Source organism: Pseudopipra pipra, chromosome 9, assembly GCF_036250125.1.
Source record: "Pseudopipra pipra isolate bDixPip1 chromosome 9, bDixPip1.hap1, whole genome shotgun sequence".
NCBI classification, from domain to species: domain Eukaryota; kingdom Metazoa; phylum Chordata; class Aves; order Passeriformes; family Pipridae; genus Pseudopipra; species Pseudopipra pipra.
In genome coordinates, this window is record NC_087557.1 from 29,690,955 (window position 1) to 29,716,705 (window position 25,751).

General features: G+C 40.2%; 1 protein-coding gene across 1 annotated transcript in view; it reads right to left on the minus strand.

The window, feature by feature from the left end:
• The window catches only part of ADGRL4 (adhesion G protein-coupled receptor L4), a 76,716-nt gene that overhangs the window by 37,720 nt on the left and 13,245 nt on the right, over window positions 1-25,751 (minus strand). The window lies entirely within an intron of this gene.

Consider the following 25,751-nt stretch of genomic DNA (forward strand, 5'->3'; position numbering starts at 1 on the left):
AATCACAGAAAGCAGAGCTCAGAAGGATATAAAGAAGCCCCCCCTTCATTCACTAACGTCAAAGCAGAATCAATATATCTAAATGCACATTTTTATGGCCTGTTTTTAAAGACCTTTTGTGGTATTTCTCAGCAGTACCAGACAACAAACTTACAAATTCATCCTACTGACTGACCTGAGTCCTCAAGTATATTGTTTTTACTCAGTTATCACAAAGACTAAGGTCTTTGTGAAAGACCAAAGAAATGAGGAAGATTCAGGGCTTGATCCTTCCCTCTCAGCAATTGCTGTGTAAGTAATCATTTTTGTAACTGCAAACTTGCATCACCTATTTTATGTGGCTAATCCCATGCCCCCAGTGGTACACCACAAAGGAACAATAGACACAGGTTTGAAGACTATGTCATCTCTGCAGAGCCTCAGCATGTGCTGTCACTGTGAGCACAGGACCCAGAGAGCTTGACCAAGGGTCAAACAAAATCATAAACTCCTGCTCTGAACCACAGAGTTGATCTTCTGCAATGACTCAATAAAACCACTTCCTCTCCAGAAATCTTCCAAGGTCCCTGTTGTCTATTGAATAGTTTTCAGACCAAATTCAAGAAAAGTTTCAAAAGCTTTCTTATCCAGGCACTCTATATATCAAACTGAAACACTCACAGCACTGACAATTCCATTTTTCCAATAGCCCATTTCTCTTAAGGCACCCCAAAACTTCGAAACAAACAAATCAATGAAACTCTCCCAAAGAAGCACTCTGGGTGGAATTCTCTATTTTCTACATTGTGAGAAAGGAAAAGAGTTAAAAGCTTCCTGAAATCTACTGGGATTTTTTTCCTGTTCTCAAGAAAAAGGTACTCATAACATGATGAATGACAGGAAAGAATTCTAACAGGGAGAGAAATAACGATTTATTGCAGAAGAGAAATGATTAAGGAGCATGACAGGGAGAAGAAATATGATTTCAGAAAAGGCACCCGAGGATGAGTTTTAGAAAGGTGCTCCTGCTTCCTGATGGTCAGTGTTCTCACAAGATCTTTACAGAGACAGTGTGCAGATAAGCAAAATGTCACATAAGCCAGGGCAGTGACAAGATTAAAGTACAGCAAGAGGCACAAAGCATTGCAGGAATACATTTCTGGAACATAGTCACAACCCCCAGCACAATTCTGGAACAGGACTTTTTTTGAGATTTGAAGTCTGACATGATTTTGAATGTGACTCAGTCGACTCAGACATGCAAATATCAATTCAGAACTGCAGTTTTCCTCGGGGGAATTCGGGTCAACGGTATCAAATGGATTATGCTCATTAAAACTAAAATTGAATGTAATTTAATGAGGAATCCAAGTATAAAAGCGCTTTGCCAACACACGTCAACAATATTTATTCTACAGCTTTGGTATTCATGAGAATACAGCAGAGAACATGTATAATTTGGATCTTAAAGAATGCCAAAGTAAAACCAAATTATCTTAAGTGGAATTATGATAGGGAGGAAAAAGTGTGGTGTTGATCCAAATTCAAAAAAAAAAGGCATAAGAAATTGAAAAAAATCTGAGACCAGGTCCCAGAACACTTTACAAACCTTGACAACAAGGTCCACTTCTAATATAATTTGTGTGTGTCTGTTTGACTCCCTTGCAACCCAAGTTTGCTCCCAGACCCCAGCATTTAATGACAAAGAAAAGTGGACTACCCTGTTATAGCTGCCAAGTCAACTTGGTCTTGGGAAATATTACATATTCTAGAAAACAATATGTACTGACTTTGGAAAGCTCAGGGGATAGGAGCCATGGAAGATGAGAAGTAGAAGGACACCAATTATGGCAGGACTTGATTCAAAGTAGAGGAATAACAGGGTTAAGGAGGCTACTTGTGACATGCAAGAACTTTTCTTTTGGATTTTTTTCCTAGGAGTTCAGCTGTAGTCCTCAATATCTAACAATATTACCTTTTTTCAGGTGGTCCAAAGGATTTATAAGCAATATTAAAATGACTCATACAGTGGTTATCAATAAATTTACTACAATTATGCCTAAATAACTTCACTGGATGATTGGTGTTTTTGCTCAATATTTATGATGGCTGTAAGGGGTTTAATGGTGACTATATTCCCTTAGTAAGCTTGTTTATTGAGAGAGCCTTTCAGATAATTTGAGAAACCTTTTGAACATTGAAGGAACAGCAGTAACTTACACTGCAAACACAGGAATGAATATTTTAAAGAGTTAAGTTCATATGAAGCTCTCTTTTCACTGTTCCCATGGTCTAATGTAATACTCAGCAGACCCTGCTGGGGCATAATTTACTGGACCACATCCTGTTTCCAGTGAAATTAATGACATAAAAGTCACTGACGTCAGGAGGCTGTGGAAAACTACTGGGTTAATGAGAAAGGCAAGTGAAGAAGAAATTTAAAAAAAAAAAAAGGGAGTTTCATATACAGTCTAAATTTTTTTTTCCACACAAAATATTACACAAGATCAAAAATGATGGCAAAAATATCATCGAGTTCTCTGTGTAAACAACTCGAATTTTTTATTCAGACAGCACTCCAATGTAAAGCCCAGGGGCTTAAAGTAATTTTCCAAATTTTGCATGATTTATAATATTATTGGATTTGCAATTTAAAGGATGTCAGGAAAAAAATAATGGGATTTATAGATGAAAAAATGTCTTTTTTTTTTTAAGCAAAATGTTCTGCCTATTAAGAAAGGATACTTTAAATGACAGCACTCATATAATCCACCTGCTTTGTTGCTACCTAATTTAACTGTGCCATGTGCATTCACTGGTGCACAGGCACTCATTGAATACTGCAGGCAATATCTCAGGAATACACATTCCTTTAAATATGTTTTCTTTTTTTCTTTCCTCTCCAGTAAATGATGAAAAATTTGGAGACTTTAGAGACAAGATAGCCAAACAACAAAGTTAATTATTATGGCTAAATGGTAATGCTGCATTCAAGTTTGACATAGAAGGCATTTCCTGAATAGCTGCACTGTCTTAAGAAATGTCAGTGGGGATGTGGGAAGCAGGTTTTTGGGATGGTGGGTTTGCATGATTTTTTTTTTTCATTTTTTTTTGGTTGGTGTTGGTTTTTTTGTACACACGGGAACATGTACCTAAATATTGGTAGGGTGCTTACATGGTACAATTGTAGAATAAATTCAATTTTCCATTCTTACTTTAAAAATACAGCTGGCATGGATTTTACTGTACATAAATGCATTTGTGGTTAGATGGAATCGACTGTCAGCTGCATGTCATCTGCCTCTGCTGGTCTCTTGAAAATGTATTAAGGATTATCAAAAGCAAGAAAAACGTGAAAGGCTGATATACCCCTTTCAAACTCCATTTTGATTTGAGCTCGTAATTCTGTGTTAAAACACTTGCACACCTGAGAATACCATTGGTTTAGGATTGAGCAGGATTACTAAGAAGCTTGGGCATTGATGGAAGACTTCCCTGGTCACAGAAGACTATAAATTTGATCCAGTGTTTGAACAATCACTCTTTTACACATCAGGTAACGTTAGTAATCAGCTAATATTAAGTAAAATGTGAATGAATTTTGTTTAGCATTGATACAGTACATTTTTGCATAGAGAGCATTAAAGTATTTTAGATATTTTAAAATATACCAACACAAAATGGAAGAATCATTTGAGGATTTTAGGGCCATGATGCAGTTGGAAGCTACAGGAATCTGATAAGCTTTTAGGCAGAAAAAACCCCCCAAACCAACCAAACAGGAAATTTCTTTTGTTGTATTCCATATCCTAATAAAGTACAAATTTTACCCTCTCATATATTGTATTTTAATATGGGATGGTTATAAAATTATAACCTACAGTAGGAAAACACCAAGGCAGCTACAGCTACAAAATTACATAACATGTCATTATTGTGACAAGCACGAGAAAATGCTTTGAGTTTTCAATTTTAGATATAAGATTTTTGTAATGCCATTTGCATATTTTGCATGAAAAATATGAAGTCCTATGGTAGTGGATTTATCAAAGAGCTATGAAAGATTCTTATTGCACTGGGCACATATCTGTGATAGACTTTTGATGGTATGACATATAATATGAAGAGTTAGTTTTGGGGTGAAACTTGTCATATTGATTCACAACCACACAGAAGTTTTTCCTCTTTATAAATTTCAAAGTGAATTGTTTCTCCCTCGACTTCAAGTAACAAACAAACAAGGCTGAAACCCCCAAAGTTAAACAGAATGATTTGTGCGTTTCCAGCCCTCCCCAGTCCATGCAAAATGAGATTTTGGTAGATGTGAATAGTGAGTAGAGAATATATTTTGGGATCTCTGGCATGGAATGAAATCAATCAGACAGGTTGATGGCCTAAATTAATTGGTAAACAACCCGATGAGAAAACTAACAACACTGAATTTGGAGGTTGGTCACCTGAGTTTCCCCAAAACCAAGCAGGAACACACATAGGGGTGTGATTTTCATAAGTTTAATGAAACTTGATGTTACAGTATAAGGACTAGAAGCAGCCCTTATATAATTCTACTCAGTGCATTCCCCTCATGACATAAGACAATGCAATTAAAACATTAATGATTAATTTTGCCCTAATCTGGATCTGTGGAAACCAGGGTTGCCTCTGGGGCAGACCTGTTCAAACAGGAGGCCAGGCCCAAAAGAGTTAACTAAGAAATCTGGGCCTGCTAACAAGCTGTGAACATCCAAATGATCTGTAGCTCTGTTCTACCTGTTGGACCAAAACTTAAGAGAATGGTAAAAGAAACACAGAATAGGCCTAGAAGTAATAAATTAAGATGCAGTAAGATAAAGTAGACATTTGAATAGAAGAAACAGGCTGGGAGCCAAGGCCTCCTCCAAGCTTCAGTGAGCTGGTTGAGAACAATAGAAGAGAAGGGAGGTCAAGCTGAGGAAGATGAGTTTAAGCCCCCAGACCCATGGAGGAAGGACAGAACTACCCCCAAGATTGAGGGCCAAGAGAAGCACCGCCCCAAGCCCCACCTGAGCTCCACCTATACTCCACCTGTTATTAATATGTATAGACAGATGTAATCACTTGAATATGCATTTAATCATACACAAAAATTGTATAAAAACTGCTGATTTTGTGTGAAGCCTTCGAGCAAGGTTTTCCAGCAATAGCTGGCTTGCTCCCAGTGCTGTCAATAAATACCTTTGCTGCTCAAAGACCAAAAGCCTCTGGGCAGTTCTTTATACCGGATTTTTTGGGTTCACCGTCTGCCAGGATCAGTGGTGGCAGCTCAGGACACAGGAACCTGAAAAGTGGGCAGCAGTGGGTGGGAAGGAAATGCATCCAGAGTGGCTGGGGAATACAAGGATTCAACGCATCCGACTGCTCTCCTCTGACAGCAGCCTCTGCTGCCAAAGCTGAGATGAAGCCCCTGGGGGAAAGGAGAACTACCCTTCCCTAGTGCAACCCTCGTGGGAGAACAGTGCTTGAAGTGCCTCACTTAACCCCTCAAAAGCGAGGAAATGAAAGGCTTCCTGTAAAACAAATTCCAGTGCTGCTCACCCTGCTGTGCTGAGCTTGTCTGGAGGCCTCAGAGCAGTGGGTGAGCTCACACACAGCACTGCTGTGCTGCAGGACTGTGCATCCCCAGCCATCAAAGGCCGAGTTAGGAACAGCCATACCATTAACAACCTTGCCTCTCCTTTCTTGTGATTTGTTTCCATTAATGGCAATTTAACACAATTTATTTATGATTCTCTAAAGATTCAGCATTTGAGCTTGGTCTAAATCAGCATGAAAGAGCAGACGCTTAGAATAACCACTTGAGGCTGTAGAACTGGGCTGGAAATCTCATTTAAATATGAATTTCTTTCATAATGGGCCTGATTCATCTTAGTCCTACACCAGGGCAGGGAACCATGCAGTTGCTGCATAGGAAATCTTGCCACTGCAAGCCCTGTCTGGCTAAGATTTCACAATTCCCTACCCCATTGCAAGAGCTTTTCACATTGCCTTCTCAGGATGTTTTCATAGTTTGTCAGGAGTTTTTAACTGGTTTGAACTTGGTGGGTCTGCAGCTAGGTAGTCTCCTAGAAGTTATTAGTAGAGCAAACAATTATTTTCTCTCACAGTCTTCATAGGCTATGTGGATATGCAGAGATGATTTTGGATCAGCAGTTCTTTCATGTCTGGATGAACTACAGGTCCTCACAAAAGAAAAATCCCTTAGTCCCAGGTTAAGGAACAGGGCAGAACAGTGTAAAAGAAGGAGGAAAGGAAATTTCCCTACGTATTAAAATCACACTCAGGTTGAGTTTCAGAGACTGGACAAGGTTTAGACAGGTTAATATATTATCTAAACTATTTCTCTCATCTCTTGCTGGTGTTTCCAGACATTATAAATTAAACATGAAAAGAATTTATTATTGGGTAAGTCCAGTGATGAAACTCTCATTTGTTTAGCCATACAGAACAACCTGCCTTTTCAACACTTGTGAAATATCAAAAAAAGAAAATCTATAATTTGGGATCACTCATATGAAGAATGGGGTTGTGGTGGGGAATGTATCATTGAAAGTACTAGTCCTTGATTGGAAACAAACCATTTACCCAGAGCAGCATCTGTAAGGTGCTCAAATTAGTGAAACAGAAGGAAAAGGGGGAATAAATAATTGAAGGGGGGAATAAATATTGAGTGGCCCTGTCCCAGTTTTTCCCCAGCACTGCTTCCCTGGTACCTCTGGAGAGCAGGGGATTGTGTGCAGTGCAGAGAGAATCAACACTCCCATCACTTCCCCCAAGGAGGCCTTATTGCTGCTTTCTCCCAAGAACATGGCACTAATTCATCAGCTGAGCACCTGGCCTGATGAGCTGTTAAAATGCAAGGCTGAAGAAGGAGAGAGACTGCAGCAAAGTAATGTCAGAGACAGAAAAATGGAAAAAAACCCCAACCCAACAGGTTGAAGATGGTGTTCTGGAGTTCCAAGACTGGCTTTGGAGGTGAAAAGTCACGACTGGATGAATTCTCTGGAAAACTGGCAAGTAGATACTGAATAGGATGGGATAGAAAAATAATCCCAGTGGCACACAGCTCCCAGTTGGATATGCTGTGAACTCAAACAACACAACGCTCCCAGCCGACAGGATGGGAATGAGTAAGACGTCACCACTCAAATCTAAACATTTTGGTCCCATGCAAGAGATTAGACAGAAGGAAAACACCTTAGCAAACAGTTTGATTAAGAGGGAAGAAAAACTTCCTGGCAACACTTTCCCAAATCACAAAACAAAAAGAAAAGAAAGATATTTATTCAGAAAACACAGACAGGAAACACATCACCACTTTACAGCTTATACATGAAACCCACCATGGTGCCATCATGGTGTGAGTAAACAAGATGTGAAGAAGGGTGCAAGTGAGAGACAACACAGCTTGAAGGAGGCAGAGGAACATTGAGCATGATCTGATCAGCTTTATCAAACCCACTGCACACATGCAGCAAAGGCTGTGATAAGAAATGGTGCTGTTCTGTGTCAGGATATGGGCTCGTCATCCTTCAGTTAAACAGAACTACACCCTGGGGTCTTAAATGTCACATGGCAGCAGCAGCACTGTGTTCCCACAGCCAGGGCTGGAAGCACCCAGATGCACTCGTGCTGCTCTGGGAGCCCCTGCAAAGCACGAAGGGCAGGGTCACATATTTAATGTCAGTGGCACTGGGAGGAGAGAGCCCATTGCACAGGGAGCACACAGCAATGCTCACCAATGGGTGAGTACTTGGAACTCTGTCATGGCTCGTAAAATAACTTTTCAGGCGCAGAACTAGTTGTTAAAGGCATGGAAACAAGCAGAAGTCAAGAACGAAGATCACATTGCTCTTCCTTTCTTTACCCCACGCTGATCAAATTACAAAAACCTGACCTCAACATTCTGGCAGACGCTCTGTGTCAGGTTTGCCACTCGAGGATTAGACAGAATGTAATTGAGACACATCATTAGTTTCTTGGTTTGCCTCCTTCAAAAACACAGAATTAATAGGAGGTGAAGTGCAGCTGAATGGGGATATGCTGGATTCAAGCTCCTGGCAGTGTGCAGGTGTCAGTGTTTCTCTCAATGCTACCAGTAGAAGGCTTTTAGAAACTTCCCCATTATTAAATTACATAATTCCCAATTCAGCTTTCCTTTTTGCTGCTCACTTGTTTGTTTTCACTGAAAATCACCCTTGAACTGAAAAGTAAGACAGCACATGTACAATCAGAATATTTTTGCTTAAAGGAAAGTAAGTAACACAGCACTTCCCTGCTGAGAGAGCTTTGCCAGTAGGTAACTATGCTCCCTGCAGAACTGAATGGGCAGCCCAAGTAAGAAGTTCTGTTTTGACACTGCAAATGGAACTGAATTAAAGAAAACCCCAAAACAACCAACAAACAAAACCAGAAATCCAACCGAAATCCAACCAAAATCAAACCAAATTATAGCCAGACAATATCTGCACTGTAAATTCTTGCAGACTTCCCATTACATTTTCTGTTTACCATACTGCTGGCATAGAATCAGCACCATCCATAAAAGTAGGTGTATCAGAACATGAGGGTTCATCTAAATAATGCATATTTATTTATGCTGTGTACACATATCCCTCCAATACTCTACTAGACATTGTATAATGGTATTCAGGAAAATAAGACTCAAAGTTTTTCAATTCCCAATGCACCTGGTTCTTGTTATTTCTAACACTAACTTCTCAAAACTGTTTGCAGAACTTTCTAAAATACACAGACTCAGTATGACACATTTTTTTTGCATGTTAAACCAGAACCATAAACACTCTTCTCATAGAGGACATAATTCTCCAGCAGGAGAACCTTTCTTTTGTAAAGAAACTGTACATTTCCACGGACCACATCTTGTGATCCATCTGACCTGCATCCAACAGATGTTAAATGCATCTTAAGAAAGAAAATATAAGCATATCAGGATTACTCTGTCCATATCTAAATCCCAACAGCTACCAGATACATGTCTCCTACAGACATTTACATTTACCAATTTAGTAGCATTTTTGGAAGGGAAAAGAAGAACTGAACTCTACTGAAAACGTTTTGCTAAATCATGATTTGAGAGCCTTAGCTCCCAAATAAATAGCTCAAAATAAAGACTTCATGTCTTCATTTGGTCAAGAAGGGCAGATCCATATGTAGAAAGGACAAATGGGCTCATCAGTGTTCAACTAGAAGTCCCTCTTTATGCTTTTGAATCTGCTACCTAAAAATAGGTGGTACATTATGAAGTGCAGCTGCCATTCTACCACATTAGTTTTCAAAGGACAAAGTTTATTGAAGATAATTTCCTGTACATATCTGAAGCAGTATTAAAAAAATAATTCTTGCTTTTGGGATCTGTGTACTACGTTCCATTTTGGATTTAAAAAGCAGAATACCATAAAAGATGTGGTAAAATTGCTTTGAGAGAAGTAATAGCTCAAATAACATGGGAGGCCATAAAACAGTGGCTACAGAAGCTTTTTCCATTGTAGAACAGTATTCATTGATTTCTGAAACCACAGGCTAATTATGCTCTGAGTGGACAAAGTACCTTAAGGAGTCCAGTCTGGGCATCAGAGATAAAGAGTTCACTTTGTACTTTGGTCAAACCCAAGTTAAAGGACTAAAGGCAGGAGTAGCTTGATGAAATTTGATTGCCAGCACTCTTCAGGAGGTTAGATGAGGTTACCTGATGCTGCTCTGTGAGACACATGGACTTATGTTGCCTTAAGCTAATATTAAGGTTAGTTCATTAGAAGAAGATAGCACAATAGTAAATAGTGGATTTATTTATTTTATTTTTAAAGTCAATACTGTTTCATTCGTGTCAAAAATTACATGTGAACTATCCATCTTCTACAGTGGACCACAGAGCTTCCATGTAGCTTGTTGACTGTGCTTTTCATATTAGGCCTATTTGTAAGTTATCCCATTTAAATGTTCTGGAATTCAATAGCTTCACTGCTGGAGAGGAGACCAAATCACAAAAGGAAATAATTTCAATCTATAACTGAGAAAAGCCATTAATTGCTGGAAAATATCCAGTCTCCAAACCTGAAGATATCAAATATGGTCTGGCAAGGAGGAGACAATTAGGCTGAGGAATTCTACCCAGAGGGAAAACATGCCAGCATTACTTCAGCTAGAATAATGACTACAACAATAACCACTGAAGTATTTCCAGCTACTGTCAATGCTGCAAGTATTTAACTCCATGGTGAAAACATCTTAACTACTGACAATGATATTGTCAGGGACTTACCCCAGTGGATCATTCCTGGAAAAAAAAAATCACTATAAAATCATACAGGGTTTAGTGTCATATACTCCCCCTCATCCTCCCTCTTTTTTCCTCCTTCTGATGTGAATTAAAGCTAAATGTAATGATGCAAGTGGAACTAGGGGTTATAAAACTCAGGAGAAGTTAGGTCTGTGCTACTGCTCTGCTCAGGTAAAAGGCTGCAGATTTTTGGGCGATAATAATAATTTTCCTGTATAATAACCAAATATCATCTTAGTGGAATTTGTTAATTTGGAAACCATCTAGCCCTCCTCCTTTCTGTAGAAATGTCTTCCAAAAACCAGAGTGCTCTTAAGGCTACACTTCCTCTTTCATCTCTCCCTCCTGAAACCTGCAGCTTTGAAGTGATGGAAATTGTGGTCTCCTCAGGCCAAATGGTCTTGATAGCTCTTTCTGGACCTTTATTTCTAAGACATACAATCTGGAAAACTTTAGTTTCATGTCAAATGGCAGAATGAGTTAACCTACTCAGGTCCCTTAATGAATTCTGAGAGTGAGGGGAGTACAAAGCATCCCAAACCAATTTAAAGTGACTTTTCCCTTGCTGACTACACTAACAACTCCCCTGTTCAATAGTTATTACATCCTAGGTTGAAATATTCTGTTTATTCATAATCACTGTTGTCTACACAAATTTGTCATTTTCCAGTGAAGGTTTTTATTCTTAGGTACAGGGGCTAAGGACTTTATTATCCCAAAGATACAAAACGCACTTAGTAGGCAAAAATATAAAAGTTCCATTAAAAACATATCTAGAGTTTGGACAGAAGTAATACTTATAACAGGGAATAAGGTTGAAATGTGGCACAAGTCAGGCCTGAAAACACTTTCAAGTTTGTCTGCCATAATACAACCTGCCACATAAAGTGTTATTATGTGCATTTTATGCCTGGGAGTACTGACAGGTGGGAGGGTGTAGATATGTTGTATAAATGCTGTGTATCTTTCAGCAACTGGAGATACTAAGATGAGAGAAGCCACAGAAAAGGAGGATTGTCATAAGGTGCTGAATAAAGGCATATAAAACACAACAGATTTCCACAGAGTGCCATGCTGAGGATCTGTCAGAGAGGGAGGCACTGCACAAACTTCCATTAGTGTTGTTTGCTGAGCATTATTCAGCTGCAAAAGTCTCAACTGGAAATGCATAAACTTGCTTCCTGAGAAAAATCACTCAAACCCACAAAAAATAAACTTCCCTTCATCTATTGAAATAAACCTCTCAAAGCAAGCGACTAAAACTAAGTTCAAGAAAACACAATCAAGATAAATAGTTTGATTATCAAACAGACTGAACTTGTAGAAACATTGGGCAGATTTCCACAGCATTTTAAGTATCCCTGAAATTTGGGCTGTTTATTAGGAAAGTGGAAAAGTGCTGCAAGCTGCAGTAAAGATGGTTACTTTGTTTTTAATCCAGGAAAACTATTACATCACGTATTGTTCATCAAAAGAAGTCATTGCCTTTTGTCCTCTGCACCCGTCTCTGAACGTGCCAGCACAGGCAGTTCTATAGGATATCCTCAGTTTTGCTCTGAGAGTCCTAGTTCAGTCAGAGCACTAAAAAATTCCAGTTTCTCTTTGTTGGGAAAGGTTCTCTGTGCTTGGATTGGTTGGAAACTTTACGTTATAGCAAGCATTAAACATTTCATTTGGAGTAGGTTTACTTCTCAAATCTAAGTTCAGACTATGGACACAGAAAAGCAGTGTTTAAAAAGACATTTGTTTTCAAATGGTCAAGATGTTAAATAAGAAAATAACGAATTAGAGCTCAAATTCTTACTCCAGCTGCCTTGGCTCCAGATCAGGCACTGCAAAGTTGACCTCCAGGACCTCCTCCAGAGACCCACTGAAAGATCTGGGATAAGAAACAGCTGGAGCCAGGGAAAAGGGCATGTTGGGGATGGAACAGCATGCCATGCTTTGGAAAGGCTGATATTTTACAGAGGTCTGACTGTTGTTTGGAGGAGGGTTTTACCAGTCCTCAAATCTACCTAGGAATTTGAGTAAAGAAAAGGCATGTCTTTCCTCTTTTCTGGCGACATCCATGTTACATCTGTTAGAGGCAAGTGGCAGAGTCACCCTGTGAGTTAAAGCTCAGGAAAGAAGGAAAAATTGTTTTCTAAGCAGGCTCTACTTTTAGGCCATTAAGCTGCAAGATAATGATGGGTTTCTTGAGGAGCAACAAATCTCTTTAGAACTTCATTTTAGCCAAAGGCTGCTCTGTTGTGATATTTTATGTTTAAACATACTCTACTCTGACAAGCCACTGAAGTCTTTAAAGTCTTCTCATCTTTACTGCAGACAGTACTTTGATCTCAGTGCCAGAAAAGGTCAACATAAGAACTTCAGAATTAGACTTGTTTACATCCAACATAAAATACAAATAAATGAATGTGGCAAGGACATCCCAGGCAGATTAAATAAGGCCATGTTTTCCTAGTTCCACTCAAAATGTTTTTGTTTTTGCCAACCATTGTGCAAGCAATGTCATCATCAAATCCAATGAAATTCACTTATTGAAGCACTTTCCCCCTCAAAATATTTCATCAATCAACCAGGAGGGCTCTGTCGTAGGATAATTGCAACTTGGCGTACCAACAAAGAGCATCCAAACGTCCTCAGCTTCCTTATCTGTACAATGGGCAGGGATGACAGCCATTTTATTAGCTGAGATATTGTTACCCCCATCAGATAAAACTGTGTTTTGTTGCTTTGATGTTTTCTGTCACCAGGGCAGAGCTGTCGTGTTCCACCGCGTGTTTAGAGAAGGGCTGTGGTGGCAGCTTGTGTTCCCCCACAACACCCCTGCCTCCCAACACCTCACAGAGCCAGGCAAGGGCTGGACCAGTTGCACTTTATCAGAAAGAAATGGGAAGAGCCAACAAAGTTTCCTCTGCAGTTATTTCTGGTCAAGGCAAAATTGTGGAGCCATCCCTTGTTTAAATTCTTTTCCTTGAGGAAGAAAAGATCACCAGAGTGAATTCCCTCTGAAAGCAGCCAGCTGAGAAGGCACCCAAAAATGATTTCAGCTATTCCTGTTCTGCCTCCACAACAGTACTATTAATCCACAGAATATTTAGTGAACTAAAATAACATTTGGGGTAACTGCTTGTATTTAATGATTCTCCACAATAACAACTATTATAGAGATCAGAAATATTGTATCTGGCTTCCACATGCTTGGTTAGATCATGCAGACTTTGAAGGCTAACAAAAAAAAAAATCTCTCAAGCAGAGCAATATGCAAACCCATTTAATTTTCTATTTAAATTCCTCCTGACAGAGTGGACTTTTCTTGAATTTCAAAAAAGCAAGGCTGTTAACCAAACTGCGAAGGTGGAAAAGTCTGCTTGTCGACACCGGGCTTATCTCGCTGTACTATCACTTGGGCAATAATTATATGAAGTGCTGTAGACATAATTTAATAATTCAACATTTACCAGCTGCTACTGAAGACTTCCCATCTATACTAAACGTGGGGAAGTGCTCTGGGCTCTCCAGTGGACTGCATGACAAACACTGTCCCTATCTTTCGTGGCTCTAGCACAGCACTTTCTGCTGAGGGATGTTGTCGGGGTGATAACGGGAACAGCGCAATTAGAAGTCATCAGCCCAACAGGAAATCTCATCTTTGGTGGCTGCTCAGCAAGGGGTTGCCCCTGATAACAAAAAGCAAAGTAAGCAAGTGTAAACTCTTCTGGCAAATAGTGGCATCTCTGTTGACCTTCACAGTTCTACAGATGCGATGTGTCTCTAGAGAGTCAAGGCATTTTCACTGATGTTGAATCAGCCTGGACATGACACCTCTCCCTGCTGTGCCTCCCTGTGCCCAGGTAACTCCCAGATACAAAAGGTTGGTCCCTTCCTTTACGCAGCAGTCTCCTTTCCTCATTTTCCACCTTCATCCATGCTCCTCAAGCCACCTCCACAACTGGAGGTTGTGAGCTGGATGCACCCTTGAATATGTGACCTTGAGAGACTTACAGATTTCATTTTCATTTATTGACATTCCCATAGACCATGGGTGGAAGCCTGTAGAAACACTTAGCCTGCCTTTGTCTCGGTTCCCCATCTACAAAACCCTTTCGTTTACCTTGTCTGTTTTGATTTAAACAAAACAGGCTCAAACCCCAAAAGGTCACATTTGCTTTGATAGCAATATGAACTCATTTGGCACCTTGATCTTGTTTGGGGTGAGCTTAAACCACATAATGAATCTTAAGAAATGAAACAAACTGAAACTTCCTTTCAAACGCTGCTCTCCGGAATGTTTTTACTTTGAGCGAAGGATGGTGCAAGATTAAGTTGCACAGTTAGAAAGGTACCTTATTTCCCCATTAAAAAGCAGAGTTAAAAAGGAAATTCTGTCGTGGATTCAAGTGGTTGGGAGATTTAACCTTGAATATCCTTTTGATATTGCAGAGAAGTTACACATTGCTTGTACTTGTCTCTAAGCCCTGTGTTGTTGTTTCCCCTGTTGAGCACTGGAGAGGATCTGGAGACACAGAGGGGAGCTCCTCCAGCCCAGTCAGCCCAGCCCTCCTTGCAGGAACCTTCCCAGGCAGATTGAACCCTTACTTAAAGCAAAGTTTCCTCTCCTATGGAAAAATTTTTATAGCATAGAATTTAAGGTAAAAATTGCAGACAAAAAGAGGGTTGTAATAGTGCATTTTGAGCAGAATTGTTTGTTATTTTTATGCACCTCAAGGCTACAGTGCTCAGTCTTTAGAAATTCCTCCAGTGTATGAAATGAATGCTTTTACAATATTCAGTATTTTTTTTTACTTAAAGCTTTAACTCCTGAAATCACATTAACAACTATAATACTTCAAGCTTATACAAACCAAACCAAACCCCAAGCATCAGACTCCTAGCAACAGAAAGCATATATTTCAAATAAAAGAAAATCACATATTTTCATGTTTCCACTTTCTCTGTTTGCAGGGTACATGCACACATGAGATCTGATTCACAGATAAATAACTTGGCAAAAGAAGCTTCTGCAAATCCAGTGGTCCTACCACTTCTCTCGTGAAATTCTTTGGTTTTCCAGTTTTGCAGACATACCCTGGGCATACCACCTATCAGATCTCTTGAAAATTAATAAAATATTAAGAGTTAAATAATTCTGCCTCCAATTCACTTCTGAAAACCCCCTCACAAGGATTTGACATATGATAAACTAACAATAAAGAAAACAGAGACCAGCAAACAGTCAAGGGAAAGTCAAGGGCAGAAAAATACTCATTTCATTATCTGTCCATATTTCTTCAAACAACAGCTGCTGCCACACTTCAGACTTGCAGCTCTGACTAACACCTACTGACAGACTCAGCTCATACCTGCCTACCTGCTCCAGGGAGAAAATAACTGTGTGACGGTCCCACCTTGCTCTCTGCATTTAAAAACACGGAAGCACTTACCCTTCCTGCTTTTTTTTTTCCTCCTGCTGCTGCAGCTCATTGCCATGATGCCTGCCTACACCCCAAAACAGACTGTCAGTGGGAACCTCAATGCTGTTTCCACTTCCTTCCCTTTTAATAGCTAGTTCAAGAGAGGGGTAGTAGATTGGCATCAGGAGCATTGGGGCCCAGGAAACTACTCAGCTGCAGTTGAAATCCTGTGTGTGTGTCAGGTGTGACGAGTTCTGAGGAAAAAAAAAAATCAGAAACTTCCCCAAACGAGCTGCAACTGCCAGAAACACAGCAGGGCAATGAAAGAGGCCCTTCAATGAACAGAGTTCTCCTTGGCCATTTATAAAGGATTATTCAATTATCTAATAATGAAACCTTTAGATAATGAAATATTTTTTGAAAGGTGGAGGGGGAAAAAAACAGCAACAAGGACTTTGCTTGAGCAGATGTAAAACTGACACATCTGCCTCCCTCGACACTCCCAAATTGCCTCTTTCAATATGTTTCATTTGTTCTCCTGCCAATTGCTGATCTCTTGTCAATTCACTCTCAAACTTGGAAGAAAATTAAATGGTTTGATGACATATTGGTTTCTGTATTTTATCTTTGAAATGCAAAATATACATTTCAGTGATGTTAGGAATGTCTCACATCTTTGAAATCTTTGCAATTGTAAGATGTTGCACTTGATCTCCATCTGGAACAAAAGAGCATAACTCCACCTAACTAAATTAAGCTAGACAGTTTATCACAGCTGGTGATCTTGTCCATAGTTTTTCCACAGATTAACACAGAACACATCATATACTTACTTAGAAATATGCAGTGTGAAAGGTGTGACTCCCTATAATGCTTTAGGCATGCTTGAAAATACCTATACTAGATGATTGCCTAAAAATGCTTCCCAATATCCTTAAATACTCAAAATGAAACGACAGACCTGTCATCACAGCAAATCACATAGGGAAAGAAAAATGATACCAGCATTAACTGCATCAGCCACCTGCTCTATAAAGGTTATTAAAATGATGGAAACAGTATGTTGACTATTCCATACATGCAGGCTAGGACCCCCAGCAGGTCCAATATTCTATACTACTAGTTGCAATTTATATGCCTATAATTTATGCTATACTATAATTCATAGGACGTTTCTCAAAATGCTGGCTGGAAAAGACTGGCTACTGACTTGCTCTGTGGCCACTTCTTTAATCACATGACAAAAAGATTTTGGCACCAAAAGCACTTTGACAAATTCCTGTGCTGTGCTCCTTGATATGCCCCGGGCTGTCTTGACCCTGCCAGCAATAAGCAGACCAGTCTCTATTTTTCAGTGGTGCCTCAATTCCACTGGGAACTCTTTGCCAAGGGGTTGGGGTCCTACAAACACCAACGGGAACCTGTGCTATGATCAGTGCAGCTGCAGCCACTTTTCTTCAAACACAGGAAGAAGAAGAAGAGAAAGACAAGGAGGTAGTGGCAATGCCCTCTTCATTAGCACTGTTTTAGTATGCAGGAGTTTAGGGGCAGTCCCAAACAAACCTGGAAAGCACCTTAGTCACCCAGTACCTGAGCAGAACTGCACCCCATCCTTCCTACTGAAGCTGCTTCAGTTGGCAAGAGCAATTCAATCACCCTGAGCCCACGAGCACATCTCTCCAGCCAGGCAGGTAATGTCTCATGCCATAATCTTGATTTCAGGTTCCTGCCCTAGGGATGCCTAATGTATTTTATCCAAGAATTGTTTAAAGTAAAATAATCTGTCATATAAATGAATGGAAAAAGGCTCATTTTAGGAGCCACCGTCACTGTGGCTGACCAGTATAGATGGAAGTGCTTACAGTTAGGCACTCTTGACTGAAAACTGTGGCTTCCTTCTCTTTATGCTAAGTCTACCCATCTGTAAAGCAGACACATTACAGTTTACCTAACTCAGAGAAATGAGATAATACAACTTTGGCAAAAAAAAAAAAAAGTCTCTATCGCATTGCTTTACTAGACATAAAAAGGTAATATGAATATATGATTTTAAGTCAACATTAGGATAGTGTAGACTCCAGGACATTTCTCATATTGCTTTGGCTGGATGACGTAATTAATTTTCTAACAGGTTCCTTGAAGTGCTTGATATTCCAGAGAGCCAGCCTGTGTTACAAGATAGATAGAATCTACTGAGAAAAGAAATCATAAATAACCCTTTATCCTGCATGGTTTTATTGATGAGAGTATTGTTCCAATTGGTGCAATCTTGAGCTATGGATTGGATCTTGGGGTCATATAGCCATGCCAACACCCCTCAAGTTAGTCTGCTTCAAACATTCTTTAATTCCAGAGGACAAAGCTGGTGCAAAATCTTTAAGGCTGTCATATTTGGTTTAAAACATCCTTCTATTTTCGTTTCTTTCTTCTTTTATTTTTACATAAGAAAAATTAATCTCATTACACTATTACCCATAGTTTCCTAAGTGAGTAGGCTGAACAGGGTATTAACTGCATTAGCAGTTAATTTCCAGGGTGGAAGTAACAGCATCTGCCTCTGATTGTCCCAGCACAGGAAGTATGACTGTTGGGAGCTCTCAAAGCGAGCACCCAGCACTGCCAAAACCAGGAATCTCTTGAGCAAATTCACATTACTTATTTTTTCCAGGAGCTGGACTGACATTTTTGTGATATGTACAGTGTCCCCACGTTCCTTACAAATCAGCCATCACGTACTTTGGGTAGCATTGTTTTCACAGGATAATCCTTGGTGATGCACAAAATGAAATCTGTTATCTCTTTGATGAATGCCTTTTAAAGTCCAAGGATAAGCATGGGTGAGCAACACAAAGACAGAGAAGATTTGCAAGCAGTGACAAGAGTTGACAGGAAGGAAAACCAGTTTCTTTAGAAATGGCTTCTCAGAGGTTGTCTCCCAATATAATTTAAATGTCTGAATCCACACTTGTGCATTATATGTAAATTAGTACCAAAGCTTCATTAGATACCATCCCTAGAAATTATTTAAGAGAGATAGATCCCAAGGTCATGCAGATATTGGGCAGAAGATCTTGCTAGACTGGATACTGAGAGCTGTCTCCCATGACAGTCCTGGATACTAAGCCATTGCTAAATGTCTGTCTTGACACAGATTTATTTTGTGTGTGCTTGAAACTGAACTATGTCACATATTTGGCAGGAAATGTAATCCCTTCACAAAGAGGATTTGATCCTCGGTGTGATCTTGCCATTCTCAGGCAGGAACAGCTCTTGGTAAAGCCAGTGCAAGGTCTGTCCATGTATTTCTGTTTGAGTAAGGGACAAGCCCCAGACATGGGGTTATGAGAGCAAAATCTCCTATCCTCACTAATCTACGTGGCCCAAATGGCATGAGAAGAGATGGGCTACAGATTTAAACTGCACAGTGCACACCCATGATGCCTACATCTGAATTTATTCAGAGAAACTGGATTATTTTCGGATTATTTTCTAATTATTTTCCAAAGCCCCAAGTGGTGTGTGATGCAAACAGCACCACAGGAATTACTGTGAAAGAAAGCAAGGCATGGCTCCTGGTTTGAACAGCACCAGACAAACTCACTGAATGAATGACAGCTTAGAGATCCTCCCCTAGAACTGCCAGCTGCAGAACTCCCCTGTCAAAGTGACTCCCAGTTTTGAGACTCTCTTTGACTTCTCCTGCTCCTTTCTTCTGTTCAGACCATGATGGCAGCCCTCCTCCCCCTGCTATCCACCACGCCAGGCCTTTCTGTCCCTTCCTTCTGACTGTATCTCCCAAACTGTAGCTGGTCCCATGTCTCCACCACTCCTTGTCTTCTGGTGGCACTGCTCATGTGAGATGTCCCACTGCTGAAAGTTGGAATTTCCTACCCCCTTTGCCTTAAAACTTTAGGTGTGAATACCAGCAACTGCTGGTAATACAATATATGCAGGCTGTAGCACAGCATTTGATACAATGGCTCATAAAATCTTATTAGAAAAATAATTTGTAATGTCTTGGGTAAGAGTGCTGCCATGTGGATTGAAAACTGGCTGAAGGAATGTAAACAAAGGATAATGGGTCGTGACAAGCAGCACTGCACTGAGCTGTGAAGAGACATCCAGTTGGGTTTCCCCAGGAGCTGATATTAAGCCCAGTTTTATTTTCTGCGTTTATTAATGCTCTGGAAAAAGAGATGAGCATTCTGAGACTGAAATTCGTGGATGATACTAAGTTACTATGATGTTGGTAACACCAATGAGGACAGAGATATTGGACAGAGGGAAAGCAGAGAGGATGGGAATGGTAAGAGTCAGTGACCAGATTTACTTATACAAATATGTGAGGAAGGGTTTTATGTCTCAGCTGATAATAATGGGAGGCCACTGACACACCAGACAAAAGCCATTTAAATCTGCTCTGTCAAAGGCTGGAGCAGAGAAATGACAGCAAAACCAGCTAGGAGATAATTATTAATGATAACATTTCCCCCAAAGATCCCACATCTTAATTCTCATTTTCTGGTCTCAATAAATTTCTATGTTTGGGGTTTTTCACAAAATACATGAAGTTTCATGCTACAGAGTAGCAGACAACAATGTAATACAAAGCCATCTGTCTTCACAGCAATATATTATGTCTCATTTCTGAGGAGAAATCAGTGGTAAAAATCTCACCATTTTCACTGTATGCCTTGTACCTGTATACTATTAACACAAAGAGAACAGAATTAGTAAAAACTAACACGGAGTCACTAAGCTCTTTCAGGAATTTCACTCTCCACGAGCAGCCCAATCCACCCAAATGGAATCTGCTTAGAGGTGTAAAAGTAAAAATAGGTTCTGCAGCTGCCTGATGGATCCTGTGTTACAGAATCATAGAATCATCAGAGAACGGTTTGGGACTGAAGGGACCTTAAAGATCTGGTTCTAACCCCTCAGCTCTGGGCAGGGACACTTCATTAAATCAGGCTGCTCATGAAAAATAAGATTTTTTTCTGAGCACTATGCACTGTGTGCTATGGAAACACCTGTGAAGGTATGCCATTGTCCTAATCCATTTTAGTGATACCATGTGCAGAGTGTTTAAATACAGCATACTTTTATTTATTTCTCATCCATTGTAGATGACGAATTGGCTATGGATATAAATTTTGTGAATCAAGGTTTTGGAACTTTTATACAGATTAAATAAATTCAGATAGTTTCAATGTACATAGACAGTATGGTCTATATATATGTGTGTATTTATAAAGAGTGTTTTTCTACTACTGTATAGCCCAAGGAGCAGAAAAATCTAAATAGACTGTAAGTCTACTCAGACTCTTCAGTTCAAATAAAACTTCGACTCTATATTTCTCAAAATTAAGCCAAGCAAAATAGAAAGGAACAACTCACATAAAAAATGCTTCTGAATACTAGCAGCAAACAGAACATTCCACAAGTCCTGTAATGCCTGAAACCTGGCTTCCCACCATTTTATGTCTTGTGTTTGTTTGATTTTAGTGGCTGGGGAAATGCAAGGCCAAGGTTAAGTTATTTTCATGGCTCTATCAAAAGCAGAATTACCCTTCCATATGGATTCTTCAGTATATTTGAGGGTTTATTTATTTATTTATTTATTTAATTTTAATGGAAGACAGCAGAGTTCAAAAGGTACTGAGGATCATCACACCTTGATGTCACTCCCACGGTGTGCTGGAATAGAGTTCATTTCTTCATGGTAGCTAGTATGGGGATTTATGTTTTGGATTTGTCCTGAAAACTGTGTTGATAACACAGGGATGTTTCAGTTATTGCTGAGCAGGGCTTGCACAGAGTCAAAGCCTTTTCTGCTTCTCACACCCCCCTGGGGGTGCCCAAGAAGTTGTGAGGGGACACAGCTTGGACATCTGACCCTGACTGCCCACAGGGATGTTCTGTGCCACATGGCATCATGCTCAGCATATAAAGCTGGGGCAAGAAGAAGGAAGGGGGAGCATTCAGAGTGATGGCTTTTGTCTTCCCAAGTCACACACAGTGGAGCCTTGCTGTCCTGAGGATGGCTGAGTACCTGCATGCCCATGGGTAGTGAATGAAGGCCTTGCTTTGCTTTGCTTGTGTGCACGGCTTTTGCTTTACTTATAAAACTGCCTTTTGCTTGATCAAGTAAGTTTTCTTACTTTTACCCTTCTGATTCTCTTCCGTATCCCACTGAGGAAGGTAAACTAGCAGCTGTGTGGGGCTGAGTTGCTGGCTGGAGTTGAACCATGACACAGAGAAAACCCTATCAGGTAGAAGGCTTCATTATTCCCTGCTTTCTTTCCTGACTGGTAAAGACTGACATGGAAAACTGGAGAAAAATCAACTTAAGAGTTTGTACATAGCACACATGGAGGTGTCTTCAGGTTACTTCAAGTCATGACAGAGGATGACTTCAGCACAGGAGTGAAAACCATGTCTGCTCCAAGTACAAATCCTGACTGTCTGAGGATCTGATTTCAAACACGCCATGGCACAGAGCAGAGTCTGTCAATGATTGCCATAAGAGAGGAAATGAATCAACCTTTTGAAATACCTACCACTGCTGGTGACTACAACTCTGTCATTTAAGTATTCCCAAAGGGACTACTTAGGGAGCAAGGTTAAAAATTTCCAGGAGGGATTTGGTTGTAGTGGTATCCAAGTAAATACAAATTTTGGTTTTGTGCAATGCTATTACTTGCATGATACAAAACAGTAGTGTGTGACTGCTTTATTTTTTTGAGGGAACGTTGCATCTCAAAATTTTTAGGACTGGTAAGGAAAAAAACCCTTGGGCCTGAATCTCATTTGCATTTGACGAAAGATGGTATAGTTACTTTGAATTTAGAGAATGTCTTTCAAATATGGTAAAAGGTGTTTTGAAGGTGTTCTATTATATTACAATTTTCTCTCTTGTCTCAAGAATTGAACACATCTTTTCTGTAACATATCTGCAGAGACTTTTCCTTCCACCAAAATTTCTACAGAAGTTAAACCCAAATTTGCCTAGAAAAGTTATGTTGAGCTAGTTTCTGGTAGCAATCTGGCAGCATCTTTGTATCTGCACAGCATTGTCATTATCTCACAAATTCACAATAACTTTAATTCTGAATTATACCATTTTCCATAGAGGCAATATCTTCAGTGCTAGTCTGAATGCTCGGAATGTTAAGTGTCTGGCTCTGGCTGGATTCCCTACATTTTCTGTCCGTGAACACGTAGCACATGGCTCTTGATTACTACTTTTAAATTGATCTGTGTCTGCTATGAAAATATATTGCTTCATAAAAGTCTTTCGGAGTATCAGCTTCCAAATTAATGATTTTTCTCTCCAGCTCTGACTTTGAGAGCTCACAGTACAGAATCACGGCAGTCCAGCTACTTGAATCAAATTGAAATCCATCCATCTGCAATTCAGATCCAAATTCTTTCAGTGCTCTTGGCTCATCTCTAGGTAAAGAGCAGCTGTTGTCCTGTTAAAGTGACTGTAAATAATTCTAACTTCAAGCTTCAACAGCGAATTCACCCTGCTTCACTGGGGACCACTTAATCCCCAGGATGTTCCTGGGTTTGGCCTCGGGCTGGTGGAAGCGGAATTCTGGTGCCGATGGAGCTGTGCTGCTTTACACCCTCTGCCCTGGCAGAGTCGTGCCCAGCAGTGCCCTGGTGTGTGCCAACTCTGCAGGGCAGTGTGCCCTCCTGGGCACAGAGGGATGTGGGGACAATATGTTGAGCCAGAAATCCCGATTTGCTCTAATTGCACGGGGCGGTCGCACCCCGACACCGCACGTGAGGAGGTGACAAAGGCCAGGGTTTCTTTTTCTGGCTGTTTTCTCATTTTGCACCCCTGATAAGCCTGTCACTGTGCTTTTTTTAGGGGTTACATGTGTTCTGTAACACAAACAGTACCACACCAGAGAAGGACTTGTTCATAGCAGAGATTCAATAAGGTGTTTAAAAGAAGAATTTTCCGGTAAAAAGAGATGGGCCCTAACCAAGAAGGAAGGTACTTGTTAAAGCAGCTATATCAGAATAGCAAATGAATCGTGATGGGATATAGCACTATTTGGAAGGATGTTTTGAATGGAGCTGTCAGCAAGTATTTTAATAGCAAGTCTTCAATTTCTGCTTTATGAGGTTTTTAACCACCAAGAAGAAAACATAAGTAACAAGGAGGGATTTAGGAATTGTTTAGTGTTTGGCTGTTTGAAGGAAGAAAAGAGCCCTCCACATGCATTGCAACTAATGAAAATTGCCACTATGGGTTTTTTTACTCCATTTGTGGATGTTAAACACTGTAATAATGCAAAGTCCTTATGATTTTCTAAATCTTCTCAATAAGGAGGATATTATCTACTTATTTAATTACCGAATCTCTGATGGCAAGGAGCTGCTACCACCAGCAGCTCCAGCTCATTCACATAGTTCCTCTCCCTAATTAAAGGGTCTTTAGAGTTAAAAATAAAGAAATAAATCAATCAAAAGCCCAAACTGACAACAGATGATAGGAAAATAAAAAGCACTTCAGATTTTCAATTGCTCGGCGTCCGCAACTGGGAGCATTCTTTTGAAACAGCTCAGTCCTCCTTTAGGCACCTAGGATAGAGCCAGACAGTTCAACAGTGCTGAACACATATTTCTTTGGAAAATCCACCCCTAACTGTGGCTTTTTGTCCTACAGCCATTGTGGCTTGCCAGACTCACTCGTAAGTCACCCACCTCCCTGTCGGAGGAATGTCATCAGCATCACCCCTCCTGCAGGAAACTATAATAAAATACCTCACTGTACTCCTCCGTGCTCGTGTCATTGCTTACTGCTACAAGAACAGAGGCAGCAGGTCTATTTTTACCACAGTGACAGTGAAAGCAGCACTAGCCCTGCTCTGGATTTCTCTTGCAGCACTCAAAGCCAGGTGTCCATATTGCAGCACAGACCCCTGACTAGATTGAACATCAAGCTCAAAATGGAATGTTCCTGTCTGCGTGGCATTCCTTGAGGGTAATGTGGCATTGTCAGGTTAAAAGTTTCCTGAATGTTCATCAGTCTAGGGCCAAAATGTGAGTAATAATTCAAGTGCACTTTACAGCCAATAAAAGCTGCAATAGCTTTCTCTGAGAATAGAGAATAAAGCCCAGAGGTTTTTTAGCACGTCTCTCCGCTCCAGCAAGAAGCTTTTGGTGGCATTAGCATAGCACCCGTTTCTTCAAGAGGAAATACAAAAAGTTCAGCTAACAGTTCCTTTCTCTGCAGCCTACAGCTGTGTAAATATTATCCCAGCCTCTCCTTTGACATCCGCCTAAACCTCAGACCTCACGTGCAAAATGATACAAACAGAGCTCAACACTTCTGTGACCCTCTGCTGCATCCTGACACCTGAAGGACCAAATATTTTACTTATTTGAGACCAGTGATGCTGCATGATGCATCCCTGAAGCGACCTTGTTTTCTGAAGACAGTTTTTCTATGGTTTCCCAGGTTTTAACAACGGAGCTGAGAATGATTAAAAGTTTTGTGGAATCACCGCACCAAGATTTGCATGACAACATTAAAAAAAAGAAGCCAAATCATAGCTCTGCATCATTTACAACTGCAAATCCTGCATAGTTTCTATTTTGATCTGCCCAGATGAAAAGCTGTGTTAAGTTTTAGAAACTTCTCCTCATCTCTGCTTTCAAGTCACTTTTGAAGGCTATTTGCCTTTCCCATTTTCTCTGTGGTAGCTAAGGAGATGGAACTCTTTCTGTATGCACCAGATATCTCTTACACAATGGGAGAGAAATATTGACATTTTTATATTGCACAGTGGGTCAGATTTATGAATTGATGCATGCTTCATCATAGCTCTAAATAATGGAATATTTTGGATAGGAACAAAGGGTCTGAAACTGTTCATCTGAGTGCCTCCAGCTTCCTCTCCCTTCTGAACTTCTTGCAGCCTGATTTTGGAAAGGGTGGAGCTTCCTCAGGATCAATGCTACCCACTAAAATGATTTATTAAAGAGAAAAAGTAAGGCAC